Source organism: Anser cygnoides, chromosome 3 (genome assembly GCF_040182565.1).
Source record: "Anser cygnoides isolate HZ-2024a breed goose chromosome 3, Taihu_goose_T2T_genome, whole genome shotgun sequence".
NCBI lineage: Eukaryota > Metazoa > Chordata > Aves > Anseriformes > Anatidae > Anser > Anser cygnoides.
In genome coordinates, this window is record NC_089875.1 from 77,004,552 (window position 1) to 77,015,482 (window position 10,931).

Below are 10,931 nucleotides of genomic sequence, written 5' to 3' on the forward strand. Positions count from 1 at the left end.
GCTGCTGTTGCACAGCAGTTTTGCCTTCCTTAAATATGCTCTCACAGAGGTGTAACCAGTGTCACTCATTGGCTTTGGCCAGCAGCAGGTCCCTTTTGGAGCCTGCTGGCTCTTATTTAACATGGTGTAGCTTCTGGAATCCTCACAGAGGCCATCCCTGAAGTATCCCTGCTACCAAAACCTTGTCACATAAGCCCAATACGCTAAGTAAGGTAGTCCATGAGAGATCCTGGAATCATTTTCTGCTTCATACAGTGTGACTAACATACAAAGAAAGCTATGTAGGTCTTTGTGTTAATGGTTTATTATTACTATTAATAATGGTTTTTAATAAATTAATAAATTAGTAAAAAATTAGTAATTAATAAAATTACTATTAATAATGGTTTATTATTACTATTACTATTATTATTATTATTATTAAGCTTGATCTCAATTTTATCCTCGCTGATATCAGTGGTACTGCCTAAAGCTGCAGGACAGAACTGCTCCCATAGTCAGGGACACAGGTATGGAATGTCCCCATGAAAACAGCACCAGGACCATTGGCCAAGGCTGACCTCGTGCTAGGCTGTACTAAAGAAAAGAAAGCAGATGGAATAGCGTGGGATTATATTGAGCAGTCTTTTTACATTTTTGCTGTTAAGAGCTCATGCGAAGGTTGTGGTTACAGTACTGCTGTACTCTTACAAGCAGTTACATATTATCAAAAAATAACTTGGTTATATTTAGTGAGTGTGAGCATTAACAAAATTCATCATACTGTCTCTGTTTGTATTGTTACATTTTCAGATTTCTTTACATTTTTAAGTAGCAATGACAAAATAGCAAGCAATACACAGAAATCATTCCAACAGTGCACTATCAACCATATGATAAAGTACTTCAAATGCAAAAGTGCTTTATTCATCACTAAAGTATCTACAGCATATCTAAACATCCTTTTTGCTACTGAAATTTGGTACAAGGAGGAGGAATCAAAGGCAACACTCCAGTTGCAGTGATAGACTGATTATGAAGGTAAAGGAAACAGTAACGGGCAATACAGGTCACCCTTTTCAATGATTAGTAGCTCAGACATTCAAAATTTGTTGTCCAAATATGGTTCTCAAAATATACTTTTTTTGACAAGATAGATGAGCCAGATTTGCACTTAAAAGTTCAAATATCAATTATCTAAGCTGTCTATCAGTATTTTACTCAAATCGACTAGACAGCTTGACTGATTTGGCTCCTAATGCACTGCAGAAGCAGCACAGAAGAAGCATAAGATAAGTAAAGGACTAATGTATTTTTAGACCAAAAGGGATCATTATGATTATGTGATCTAGTCTACTATATTTTAAAAGGCCATAAGATTTCTTGCAGTTTTCTTCAGTCTAATGGCTATAGATTAAAAAAGCTTATTTTTCAGAGAAACACAACTTAAAAATTAGTATGATCAAGACTATTTGTAACTATTGAAAACCAATTCACTGATTACTTATCACCTTTGTTAGCATGTATTATTGGTCATCTGATCTATTTAGCTTTAATTTCCAGATATTGAAAACTGTTATATTTTTGATTCTATGGACAGCAAGACTTCGGTTTTCTTCATGGAGAGGGATCAAATCATTCCCTAGTCTTCTTTCTGCTTGGTTAAACATTGTATTTCAAACACAAGGTGCAATGGTTGAATTTTCACAATTGCTTCCTGAGCTGTTGCGGTGACAGACTTGTGTCCAACAGCTATCTCTAGCTGCCCTGGCACAGCAGCATCTCACCCAGAGTGCTCTCTCTGTGACCAGAGAATCAATGCTAATCTCCCTAATTGCATGGGAGACCACAGACATTCTTTTGGGACCTACAGATAGAGATTTGAATGTGTCATGCTAGAAATACTGTGCCTCAAAAGCAAAGCTGAAGATCCAACTTGGATGAACTTCTAGAAAGCAATAGATATGTTCTATATATCAGAAACATAAATTGGATGTTCAGATGAACTTCTTCATCATGCTTCTTATTACATCTGAATTTTTAAGAGGTACATCAAAATCTTTTCAGGATTTCTTTCCTGCTTCGGGGGGTTTATTCTGGTTGTTGTTGTTGTTGTTGTTTGTTTGCTCTTACTTTTCTGAGATGAAAAAATTACCCCTGATTTCAAGATTCAACTTGTCAAGATGAATCTCTTTTTTCTTGCTTTCAGTTTAAAAGTTAAAAGAGCTGAATAAATGCCTTGGTTTCAGCTCAAGGTCTTGGTAAATCTTCTGGGAAAAAATTATTCACCTCTACTAAAGTCATTCTCTCATTTGGAATATTTCTTAGCCAGACCTCTAGCACTGAGGTATGTATATCTATATATATATATATTAAAAAAAAAAAAACTCTTTATATTGTAATTTCTCTTTGCTCAGTTTACTAGTCCAGCTCCTAGAAGATGAGTTCCTACAGAGTGATGAGTTTCTACAGAAATTGAAGTTATCTGAACTAATCGTCTTTTTTCTCTAGAAGGATGCGTAATGTCTTAATGTTCCATAGTATCATATGCCGTAACACTTATTGAGCTGGCCATTTTTTCCAGAAGTTTTGACTTCTTGCCCCCCCCTTTTTTTTTGAGAAAAATATTGTAAAAAAAATAAATAAAAAATAAAAGTAAAAATACATTGTAAAGTTTTTTATTTATTTATTTATTTTACCAAGTACAAGATTTCTTTACCTTGCGGGCAAGTATCTCCAGGTATTTGCCATTCAGATATCCAGTTTGTTCAATCTTCTGTCCTTTTCCTCTTTCTCATACTTACATTTTATTGCCTTAATCTGCTTTTGCCAGGCAGATGAGTCTCATTTACCTGTGGTGACTACAGTAACTTTACAGTAACTCCTTCTCAGTCTATATATTTTCTGATTCATGGTAGCCGCTTCCACACTTCCTTCAAACTTGGATTAGGGTACTTTCTGAATTTGCTCAAGTGTTTCTCTCTAGAGCTATCTATCCTTTCAATAGTTCATTTACATAAAACTGACTGAGACTGTCAAAAATCCTCTGTCCTCTTCAGAGCAGATGATTATCAAGGACTTCCTAGTTCACCAAGGGATTTTCAGTGTACGCTGAATGTACCCAGTCAATATCTATTCCTGTCAAATGAACATCATTCATAACTAATTTCACATTTGAATAAATTAAAGATATATTTGTGGCTGGAATATTGGTGCAGAGAAGGAATCGTTTAAGATATATCATGGTCATAACATTATTTATTTAATTAATTACATTTTTATTAAATGATGGGATCTCTTGTATGTTTATCTCGTATTTTAAAATAAAACTTTCTTCAGTCCTTAAGCATCAGTACTTAGTACATATTCAGCAAACACACAATGCCATAGGGATTTTTCCAGTGATTCCTAAGGCAGAAAATAATCATGTTATGATTTATAGGCTCTTCTGTCCATCTACACATTCAAATAGTACTTATTAGATCAGAGAAAAGAATTGAAAATAAAATAATAATCAGAAGGCTCTATGCAAGTTCCCCAAAGTGTGCTAGCTCTTTTCACTATTTCAAAATTGCAGGTCAAATTCATCTGGTCAGATATGAACTTCTACATATCTACCACTAAGCAAGCTGCATTTATGGCCACAGGACAGAAACTGCCAGTTTTAATGTGTGATTAATGCTATCTTAGACTATATATTTATCACATTAAAGATCAAAAACTTACAAATGTCTTCTTTTCTTAACACACAAAAGTTTGGGAGCATATATTAAAAAAAGTCCTTACCCCAAGACAGGCTTTTGAACTTGACTCTACTCACATCTCAGGACCATGCACTTCTGGAGTGGAAGACACAGAAACCAGCAGGATACCAATAGTGCTTCCTTCACTTCTGGAAACGGACACCAAATCTATAGACGGTTAGTACTTAGTTTTATATTTTTAATTGTATTTTACTACAGAAAAAGAAAAAGGAAAAACGGAGAAAGATGGAGGGGGGAGAAGAGGGGAGGGGAGGGGAGATCTTCATAGAACCACAGAATAGGTTCTGCATAGAACCTCTGGAGATTGCCTACTTCACCCCTCCTTGCTCAAGCAGAATCAACTACAGAAGACTGCCCAGGACATTGTCTAGTTGGGTTTTGAAAACCTGCAAGGATGGAGACTCCACAGCCTCTCTGGACTGTTTCAGTGTTTGACCATTCTCACAGTGAAAAAGATTTCTCTTACATATAAATGGAAATTCTTGTATTTCAGTTTGTGCCTAATTACTCTTATATTCACTTAATGTCACTTAAAAGGGTCTGGCTCCACCGTCTTTACTGTCCTCCAGCAACTACTTATACACATTGCATGGGTATCCCCGAGTCTTCTCCAGGCTGAACAGCCTCAGCTCTCTCAGCCTTTCACTGTATGATAGATATTCCAAGCCTTTAACATTGTTTTGGCCCTTTGCTGTGCTAACTTCAATATATCCATGTATCCCTCATACTCAGGAGCCCAGAATCAGATACAGTGATCCAGATGTGGTCTCAGATGAAACAAACTATGTTAGATGTGAAATATTATGGCATAAGGCATGCATGTATGTACCACTACCCATGCAGTACAGAATCACACAGAATGACTAAGGTTGGAAGGGACCTCTGGAGATCACCTAGTCCAACTCCCTTGCTCAAGCAGTGTCACCTAGAGCACATTGCACAGCATGGCATCCAGGAAGGTTTTAAGTATCTCCAGAGAAGATATTCACAACCTCTCTGGGTGACCTGTCACAGTGCTCTGTATCAGTCAATTTTTGACATTTCTCCTTGCTGTGTCATTTTAAACAAATAACATCCAGCTTATATCGAGCACTTTTAAATTAATAAAAGTCCAAGTTCAGTAGAAATAGCAAGAAAATCCACATTAGACAAAAGTTTTAAGGAAAAGTTATGGTGAGTTAAAAAGATTCATTTTTTATTTCATTTGACCATGACAACACATCTTATAGATGTTTAAAAAATTTTTCATGTCAGACATACAGCAGCAAAAGAATTATATTTCCAAAAAAGTCTCACAAGCCAGACAATCTTAATTGAGAAACAGGCATAAAAAAACCCACACAAACAAACAAACAAACACACAAATATATACCCCTGAAACAACAAAGAAATACCTACACAAGAAGAATATGCAACTTTTTCTCCACAAACCTGCTTTCAAAATGAGTAGGCCTTTGATTTCAACCTGAAAGTTTCTGAAATGCTAGACGAAGGAAAATACATTATTAGCTAATGTTAGGGCTTAAAGGGTATATGTGCAGGGAAAAAAGTTCCATTCAGAACAGAAACAAAGCCATTTCTATGCTAAGTGTCATTAAGCTATCCACCTATTAGCAACAAATATCAGGGAATACAAACATAGGTTTCAGAAAGTGAGCAACCTAAACTAGTAAGATGCAGTCATCATTATTTATCCTCAACATTAATCAGGTATGTCTGTTTCCAGCTGTTGTTATTTTGTTTAATTTAATTAGAAACAAACCACTGTAACTACTGAAATCATTAGAAGAGGTTAGTAGCCTATGACAATAGCTGGGACTCAAAAGTAAGGATCAGTCATATCCCAGGACTCCTGCCCTTCACAGTCTTATTAGAGCCAATAAATTCGACACTTAAGCTTTACCTTTGGCCCTTCCTTCCTATCAATATGCAAATAACTCTATGATTTTCAGCCTGATAGCTGACAAGATGCATTGGGTACTAAGGGTGGTATTCACAGTGGTGCAAAAACAAAGAAAGAAAAGCCATTAGCACATGAAAGACTTTCATGATCTTGGGTAGCACACATTTCTGAGGTGTAAAGATGCCCTGTATCCCAAGAAGGTGGCCAGTGACACTTCTTAGCAGAAAAACTGCTAAATCTGAAGACATATAACGGAGCTAGCTTTACATGCCAAATTAAGGGAAGGAAAATGTATGGTTTACTGAACAAAATAGTGTTAATGTTCAATTGCCTTGCTTTAAGTCTGCAAATATTGAAAAAAAACTGGAGGTTTATGATTGCAGCCCCAAGCTACAGATCTTATACAAGAAACAAATTTTAAGCCTATCGTTATCTATTAATTTTGTTTTAAACTATGCAGTTTTCTGCACTTCCAATTTAACACACCAGTATTCATTTATCACTGTAGGGCATTATGGGCAGCTGCAAAGTGAAGATTCAACTGGATATTGGCAGACTTACACAGAAATGTAATGTTGCCCTGGGTTACAGCTACAATCTAATTTTGGCTGATGAGTAAACACCCTTGAGTTTGGTTGTATATTCTTTGATCATTATTGGTTGGTCTTTCAAATAATACTGATACTCCTTTCTTTGTCATACCCCTTCTTCTCCTCCACTTGCATTTTCTCTTTATTCTGCATTAGTTATTTGTCTCACTATGAAAATATCATTTATACTTTGCCTTTTGTATTTATTGAGGGCCATCTTCTATGTTTTGGGTTTGTGGTGTTTTTTTTCAGAAAGATGTCAAGTCTCATAGTGCCTATTATGTTGCCCTGACACTGTGCAAGGCACACAGCAGAGCATTTCAGAAGTTCTTCTGCTTTGCTACACTAGTAGGTTATGAACTGTGCCTCTAGTCATTTACTTCTGAGTGAGATTTACAAACCATGAGTAGCAACAGAACAAGGAAAGAGTGCAGAACAGGCACAGCAGCCAAGAAGAAAAAAATAAAGCAAGATTAAAGCTTCTGGAACTTTAAGTTTAATATCTTATTGAATCAAGACAAAAATAATTTTATCAAAAAATATGCAGGAAGAGAGAACAGTGACTGTATATGTCTATGGAAGATGTGTATGAATACAGTGACTCCGTTTAACGAGCAGAGCTGAATCTTGTCATCTTGCTCATAATGAGAACTTCCTTAGGTGGACAGAAGTATTCTGATACACAGCATGTATTTCTCAATTTTCAAAACTGACTCAAAACTTTGACTTGAAAAAGCTTGAGTAGACTTAGTTCATCAGCCACGACATCAGTTCTGCAGCTTTTAAGTGGCCCAGTTTCTAATTTGTATATATTGTCCTCAGAAAATAAGTTGAATAGTTCCATTTAGTTTGGAAAAAAAAAAAAAGTTTTAGTTTGGAAAAAAGTTTCCAACAGATTACATCTTATAACCATGACAGATCCAATAAAAATAGGAGTTTGGAACTTCACAAATATTGAAATTGTGGAATGAGATTTTATTTAAAATATATATGTTTAAAGGATAGTACAACAGTCTAATTTGTGAAAAAAAGATCAGATCTTGTTTAGGTAAACAAAAGGACCTCAGTTTGTTTAACCACCTCCAGAGTCCTGTCTGGAGATCATCTGATGAATCTTCAACCTCTTTCATTGGCTATCCTTTTCTTCATTTTTGATACACATCATCTCATTGCCACTGTTAAAACAATTCCTTATCCCACACATAAAACAGTATTTTTTCTGATCTTTTTTCATTCCAGATAAAAGGAATATTCTGAAGAAATGAAACCGATATGTGCCATTTTTAAAAGGCAGAAAGCATACAGCTGTGTTCCTGAGTACTGGAGAGTCTGAGTAAAAACAAGAACTACTTACCCACATGCATTTTTCTCTGAGTTCTTGCAGCAACTTTCCATTCAATGATGAAATATATGGCACTCTCTTTTGTAAGCTGCGGAATAAACATTTTCCAGAGTAATTTACATTTATTCATGGAAGCATATGATATATGGTTGTTGTCTTAGAGCAAATTATAGCCTGTGAGACACCAGAACAATGACAACATATGGTTCATCCTACCTCACAGAATATGCTAGGTAAATGGCCATCCTAGACTTCTCTGATTTTTATAGGCATCAGCAGAGAAGTGTCTGAAATTTTAAGTTTCCTCTCCTCCCCTCTCCTCTACCTCCCCCTTCCCGTTCTTCCATAACATGGCACAAAACAAAAATATTCAGTAATGATGGTGTGGTGAGAAACAAAGACTGAGCTTCTGCCAGTCTGTGAGTAAACTGCTTACAGGTTTACGTAAATAAAGTCAATAAGGCCTCCTAAAAATGTTTCCAAAAGATACCAAGTCTTATTATGTTTAGAGGTTATCTGCCTGAGAGGAATAAGGAAATAAGTTAAAGGAAGCAGAGATTTGGGAAAAGGATAGAAAAAACTGAAACATTTAAAATATTCAAAATCCTGTAAGTCTCATATCAAAGGCAATTCAAAATATTTAAAATAATTGTTTTGACTTTAAGAGCATGCCATTCATCAATATATTTTGGAAATCTATGTACAGCAACTGGCTGTGTGAAAGTATTGCTGACTTTCATTTCTCCATCTTAATTTATCCAGGAAAAGAAACACAGAACAAACCAGCAAACAACCCTGAAAGTTTCCCATAGGTTGTTATGTTTTACCAAAGAAAGTGTTTTCCCAGTGTCTATCACCCACTACAATTTAAACACCCACTTTTATTAATAAGTTAATATCAATTAATAAAACAGATGGTATAACAATGCAAAATGCTACATCTTCATTTCAGTTTCTTTTTGTCATAAAGGGCTGTTTTTCAGCTGATTTCTCGCTGCAGCTTGGTTTTGTACCATGTAAGGAAAAAAAATTATCTGTAATCCATCAGTAGGCTTCTCCCTTAACAAGGTATGAATTAAAAAGGTCAGGGCAAATCTGTGTTATTTTACTGGGTCTGGCTGGGATGGAGTTAACTTTCCCTGCAGTGGCCCACATAGTGCTGTGCACTTGTAATTAGAACAGCATTGATATCACACTGGTGTTTTGGTTATTGCTGAGCAGTCCTTACATAGCATCAAGACTCCCTACCAACCCCTCCAAGTGCCAGAAGGCTGGGGGTGGGGAAGAAGTGGGGAAGGGACATCACCAGGGCAGCTGACCTAAACAGACTAAAGGGTTATTCCATACCATGTGGTGTCACACACAGCAGTAAAAGCTGGGAAAGGGGGAAGGAGAAGGAGGGTGGGGGTGCTCTTGTTATGAAGACATCTGTCCTCCCAAACAACCACTGTGCATATTGAGGTCCTGCTTCCCAGGATGTAGCCAAACATCGCTTATGGATGGGAAATAAATATTTTTTTTTCTTCCCTCTGTGTTTCCACATAGCCTTTACTTTTTCTTTTTCCCCTTTTCCCTTTAATTACTCTTAACTCAACCTGTGAGCTTTTTTTCTTACCAAAATATTTTCTTCTCTCCCTCTTAGTTCGAGGAGGGGGAGGGAGAGAGTGGACGTGGTGAAGTTTAGCTGCTCAGCAAGGTAAAACCACCACAGTTATGTATGAGTGACCAACATTTCTGACCCTACTGTCCTTATATTTACACTAATAAATTAAACGTGGCTAGGTCTGCTATTAAGGAAAACTGTCATGGAATGCCATGGACTTACTTATACTTTATTCTCTCTAACCTTGTAAACAGGATGCCCTCCTTAAAACTGCTTATTTTCCCATGGAAATTGCTGAACTTTTCCTGGGAAATACACTGAGGTACACCTGAAGCAGGGCCAAAACTATAACTATTTGACTGAACCAAAACTATGCTAGGGACCACTCTAAAAAATTTTCCATAGGGGCAATTTGACAATAGAGACAATTAGGTTAAGGTGCCTGGGAATGTCCTGACCTTGTTTATTTTGGTAGGGGTAGCCTTTGTATCTATGTGTCATCGGAATACTTTAGAGAAATATTAAGTTTCAACAATTCATATACAAAATAGAGTAAATCTAAAACCTGGAAAGATTCTTTTTGAATTCAGTGATCTTTAAATTAGGATACTTAGTCCTTCCTCAGATAGGCTTCCATTTCAAAAAACATCTTTTAATACAGCTGGGATGGAAACATGATGGAGCTGCATTCCCTACAGAAAATTTTTGTGAGCAAAGCTAACTCTCTGGTGCCTACTTTCAATTCCATATATGTAAACGCTCTATTTAAACTAACCTTTGTTTGCTGTCCTCACAGGAATATGCAATATTCACATGGTGGGGATACATTCCCTTGCAGGCCTCCTCCACCTGTTTTTTTCTCAGCTTCAAAAGTAGAGGGAAAGTTATTTTTGTTTTCAGTCAATCACACTAGATACCTCTTTGAGGTGTGTCTCTAATTCAGTGTTGTGGAAAATCACGTTTTCTTCTGCTATGTTTTCCATTTACCACCACAGGAGCCAACTATTTAATTACTCCAAATAGGCACCCCTTCCAGAGACGGTTTATTAGCAGAACTTAAGCAAACACAAGCAATTTGTAGTCCATTGAGATGTGCCTGTGTACTTAACCATAATGGGAGGGGAAATATGATTTTAAAATTTGTCCTTTGAACCATTCTGTGTAAAATCCAAGTTATGAAGTCGTACATCCCTATGGACACTGCATGAACAAATTTCCCACATGGCATTTTACAATTAATTTTCATCCCCTTGAACTAAACACAAACAATCTGACAACTGCTTTATGCAAATGTGTTCTGAACTTCTTTGAAGTAGCTATTCTTAAGGCAGATATCATCTCCGCTTGGGGCTGAGCAATGAAATGATTTATATTTGTTTCAGTAAAAGAAAAAAAAAAGTGCTAGAAGTTATTTTCTACATGGTTTGCTCCATTAGATACATTTATTCTGACAGAAAGTGCTGAAATGCTAGTAATAAAGTGCTGGAATTACACATTTCAGCTTAGGATCAAAATCCAGCAAAAAGTGAGAAAAGGCTTGTATCTTTGAACTAATCTGGGAAGTATGTATTATTTAAACAACCATGCAACCAGAGTTTTTCCAAGTAAAAAGCAGTTCTCTGAAGGGTCAGATGGAGAAAGGAATGGCCTGGAAAGACTAGCTGAGACTGTACAAACAAAACCCATAACCTTGGTTTAGGTGCAAAAAATAACTATGAAAACAGAAAAGGCTAAACGAGGTTTTTGTAAT

The 10,931-nt window shown here is 36.3% G+C and overlaps 1 long non-coding RNA gene across 1 annotated transcript; it reads right to left on the reverse strand.

The window, feature by feature from the left end:
- Window positions 1-2,687: 2,687 nt before the first annotated feature.
- LOC125181178 (uncharacterized) lies at window positions 2,688-10,518 on the reverse strand. Its single transcript, XR_007160238.2, has 3 exons — window positions 9,957-10,518; window positions 7,591-7,666; window positions 2,688-3,890 (listed from the first exon to the last, which is right to left on the reverse strand). It is a non-coding gene; the product is annotated as an uncharacterized lncRNA (long non-coding RNA).
- Between the last annotated feature and the right edge of the window lie 413 nt (window positions 10,519-10,931).